Raw genomic sequence first — 4,785 nt, 5'->3', positions numbered from 1 at the left:
ACCCTGGAGCTCTTGACTCTAGCTGCATATGTATCAAAAGATGGCCTAGTCGGCCATCACTGAAAAGAGAGGCCCATTGGACTTGCAAACTTTATATTTCCCAGTCCAGGGGAACACCAGGGCCAAAAAGTGGGAGTGGGTGGGTAGGGGGTGGGGGGGGCGGAGGTATGGGGGACTTTTGGGATAGCATTGGAAATGTAAATGGGGAAAATACCTAATAAAAATTAAAAATAAATAAATAAAATTTGGGCAAACATGCCTGCTTTCCTCTAAAGGGAAGGCTTATCAGTTATCCTTCCCATTCAGTTCTGAGTATGTCAATGCCTATGAGAATATCTCTATGCCAATGGGACATGTACGAACCAATCAGGAGGAGGGAAAACTAGACTCTGTGGGTCTACTCCCTGGTTTTACCTTAAGTGTCTCTATTCATGTTCATTAATTCTAGGGAGATTTTCCAGACCTCCTCATTTCCAACATCACCCTTATGAACAGTCTCTTCTTTGGGCTTAATTAAAATCTATTAATTACCTATTATTTTCTGTGGTTACATAGGAAACTAAGGCTAAGAAACCAACCTGTAATTCAGAATATCCACACAGTTCATGGTTCTACTTAGGATAATCTTGGAAATGATACTGTATATTACCCACTCTCAACTTGTAAGCGTGGCTTTACTCTAAATAGTCTGTCACGTGGCCTTAACAGGATAGACAGTAGTGCTTCATTCTCACTCATTAATTTATGTGTATACATATATGCATTGTTTATTTGTGTGTGGGTGTGTGAGTGTGTATGAGATAGGGTAAATTTTTGAATTTGTAATAAAAATTATATGCATATGTATCTGAGTTACATTTTTTTGAAAATTTTTATTGAATAGTTTCTTTGTTTATATTTCGAATGTTATCCTTTCTTGGTTTCCTTTTTCTGAAAACTCCCTATCCAACCTGCCCTCCCATTGCTTCTATGAGGGTGTCCCCTCCATCCACTCACCCACTGCCACTTCCCAGGCATTCCCCTACACTGGAACATTGAGCCTTCACAGAACAAAGGGCCTCTCCTCCCAATGGTGTTGCAAAAGGACATTCTCTATTACATATGTGGCAGGAGCTATGGTTCCCTCCATGTGTACTCTTCGGTTGGTGATTTAGTCCCAGGGAGCTCTAGGGGAGAGGGGTCTGGTTGGTTGATATTGTTGTTACTCCTATGGGGCTGCAAACCCCTTCAGCTCCTTCAGTCCTTTCTCTAACTCCTCCATTGGGGACCCAGTGCATAGACCAATGGATAGCTGTGCCTCTGTATTTGTCAGGCTCTGGCAGAGCCTCTAAGGAGACAGCTATATCAGGCTCCTGTCAGCAAGCACTTCTTAGCATCCACAACAGTGTCTGAGTTTGTTAACTATGCATGGAATAGATCCCCTGGTCAGGGAGTATCTGGATGGCCTTTCCTTCAGTCTCTGTTCCACACTTTGTCTCCATATCTTCTCCCGTGTGTCTTTAGTTCCCCATTCTAAGAAGGACCAATGCATCCATGATTTGGTCTTCATTCCTCTGGAACTTCAGGTGGTCTGTGAATTGTATCATGGGTATTCCAAACATTTGGGAAAATATCCACTTATCATTGAGTGCATACCTTGTGTGTTCTTTTGTGATTGGGTAACCTCACTCAGGATGGTATTTTCATCCATTTGCCTAATAATTTCATGGTTATTGTTTTTAATAGCTGAGTAGCACTCCATTGTGTAAATATACCACATTTTCTGTATCCATTCCTCTGTTGAAGGACATCTGGGTTCTTTCCAGCTTCTGGCTATTATAAATAAGGCTGCTGTGAACATAGGGGTACATGTAACCTTGGAATATATTGGAGCATGTTTTGGGTATTTGCCCAGGAGTGATATAGCTGGGTCCTCAGATAATACAACGTCTAATTATCTGAGTAACCACCAGACTGATTACCAGAGTGGTTGTACGAGCTTGCAATCCCACCAGCGATGGAGGAGTGCTCCTCTTTCTCTACATCCTAGCTAGAATCTGCTGTCACCTGAATTTTGATCTTAGCCATTCTGGCTGGAGTGAGGTGGAATCTCAGGGTTGTTTTGATTTGCATTTCCCTGATGACTAGGGATGTTGAACATTTTTTTAGCTGCTTCTCAGTCATTCAGTATTCCTGAGTTGAGAATTCTTTGTTTTGCTCTGTACCCCATTTTTAATAGGGTTATTTGATTCTCTGGACTCTAGATTCTTGAGTTCTTTGTATATATTGGATATTAGCCCTCTATCAGATGGAGGGTTAGTGAGGATCTTTTCCTAATCTGTTGGTTGCCATTTTGTCCAATTTACAGTGTCCTTTGCTTAAGGAAGCTTTGCAATTTTATGAGGTCCCATTTGTTGATTCTTGATCTTAGATAATAAGTCATTTGCATTCTGTCCAGGAAAATATCCCCTGTGCACGAGTGATCGAGACACTTTCCCACTTTCTTTTCTATTAGTTTCAATATATCTGGTTTTACATGGAGGTCCTTGATCCAGTTGGACTTGAGCTTTGTACAAGGAGATAAGAATTTTGCATTCTTCTACATGCTGACCTCCAGTTGAACCATCACAAATTGATGGAAATGCTGCCTTTTTCTCACTGGATGGTTTTAGCTTCTTTGTCAAAGATCAAGTGACCGTAGCTATGTGGGTTCATTTCTGGGTCTTCAATTCTATTCCATTGGTCTACTTGTCTGTCACTGTACCAGTACCATGCAGTTTTTATCACTGTTTCTTTATAATACAGCTTGAGGGATGGTGATCCCCCAGTTCCTTTATTGTTGAGAATAGTTTACACAATCCTGGGTTTTTTGTTAACCCAGATGAATCTGAAAATTGATCTTTAGAAATCTATGAGGAATTGAGTTGGAATTTTGATAGGGATTGCATTTAATCTTTAGATTGCTTTTGGCAGGGTAGCCATTTTTACTATATTAATCCTGCCAATCCAAGAGCATGGGAGATCTTTCCATCTTCTGAAATCTTCTTCGATTTCTTACTTCAGAGACTTGAAGTTCTTGTCATTCAGATCTTTCATTTGCTTGGTTATAGTCACATCAAGGTATTTTATATTATTTGTGACCATTGTGAAGAGTGTCCTTTCTCTTACTTCTTTATCATTTGTATAAAGAAAAGCCACTGATTTGTTTGAGTACATTTTATATCCAACCACTTTGCTGAAGTTGCTTATCAGGTGGAGGGGTTCTCTGGTACAATTTTTGGGGTCACTTAAGTATACTATCATATCATCTGCAAATAGTGATATTTTGACTTCTTCCTTTCCAATTTGTATCCCCTTGACCTTCTTTTGTTGTCTAATTGCTCTGGCTAGGACTTCAAGTAAGACATTGAATAGGTAGGGAGAAAGTGGGCAGTCTTATCTAGTCCCTAGTTTTAGTGGGTTGCTTCGAGTTTCTCTCCATTTAGTTTGATGTTGGCTGGTTTGCTGTATATTGCTTTTACTATATTTAGGTATGGGCCTTGAATTCCTGATCTTTCCAACACTTTTATCATGAAGGGATGTTGAATTTTATCAAATGCTTCCTCAGCATCTAATGAAATGATTATGTAGTTTTTTTCTTTGAGTTTCTTCATATAGTGGATTATGTTGATAGATTTCCATATATTAAACCATCCCTACTTCCCTAGGATGAAGCCTACTAGATCATGACGGATGATCGTTTTGATATGTTCTTGGATTCAGTTTGCAAGAATTTTATTGAGTATTTTTGCATCCATATTCATAAGTAAAATTGGTTTGAAGTTCTCTTTCTTTGTTGGGTCTTTGTGTGGTTTAGGTATAATAGTAATTGTGGCTACATAGAACTAATTGGGTAGAGTACCTTCTGTTTTTATTTTGTGGAGTAGTTTGGGGAGAATTGGAATTAGGTCTTCTTTGAAGGCGTAATAGAATTCTGAACTAAACCCATCTTGTCCTTGGCTTCTTTTTTTTTTTTTTTTTTTGGTTGGGAGACTATTAATGAGTGCTTCTCTTTCTTTAAGGGTTATGAGACAGTTTAGATGTCTTATCTGATCCTAATCTAACTTTGGTATCTGATATCTATCTAGAAAGTGATCCATCTTATCCAGGCTTTCCAGTTTTGTTGAGTATAGTCTTTAGTAGTAGGATCTGTTGACTTTTTTTTTTATTTCCTCAGTTTCTGTTGTCATATCTCACTTTTCATTTCTGATTTTGCTAATTTAGATACTGTCTCTGTGCTCTGGGGTTAGTCTGGCTAAGGGCTTATCTAGCATGTTGATTTACTCAAAGAATCTGCTCCTGCTTTGGTTGATTCTTTGTATAGCTTTTTGTTGTTGTTGTTTCTACTTGGTTGAGCCCTGAGTTTGATTATTTCCTGCCATGTACTCATCTTGGGTGTATTTGCTTCTTTGTATTCTAGAGCTTTCAGATGTGCTGTCAAGCTGCTAGTGTATGCTCTCTCCTGTTTCTTTTTGGAGGCACTCAGAACTATGAGTTTTCCTCTTAGCACTGCTTTCATTGTGTCCCACAAGTTTGGGTATATTGTGCCTTCATTTTCATTGAATTTCCAAAATTGTTTAATTTCTTTCTTTATTTCTTCCTTGACCAAGTTATCATTGACTAGGGCATTTTTCAGTTTCCATATGTCTGTGGGCTTTCTTTTTTTTTTTTTTTTTTATATTTTTATTACATAATTTCCTCAATTACATTTCCAATACTATCCCAAAAGTCCCCCATAGCGCCCCCCACTTCCCTACCCACCCATTC

Source organism: Mus caroli, chromosome 19 (assembly GCF_900094665.2).
Source record: "Mus caroli chromosome 19, CAROLI_EIJ_v1.1, whole genome shotgun sequence".
Lineage (NCBI taxonomy): Eukaryota > Metazoa > Chordata > Mammalia > Rodentia > Muridae > Mus > Mus caroli.
Note: the sequence above shows the minus strand (reverse complement) of the source record.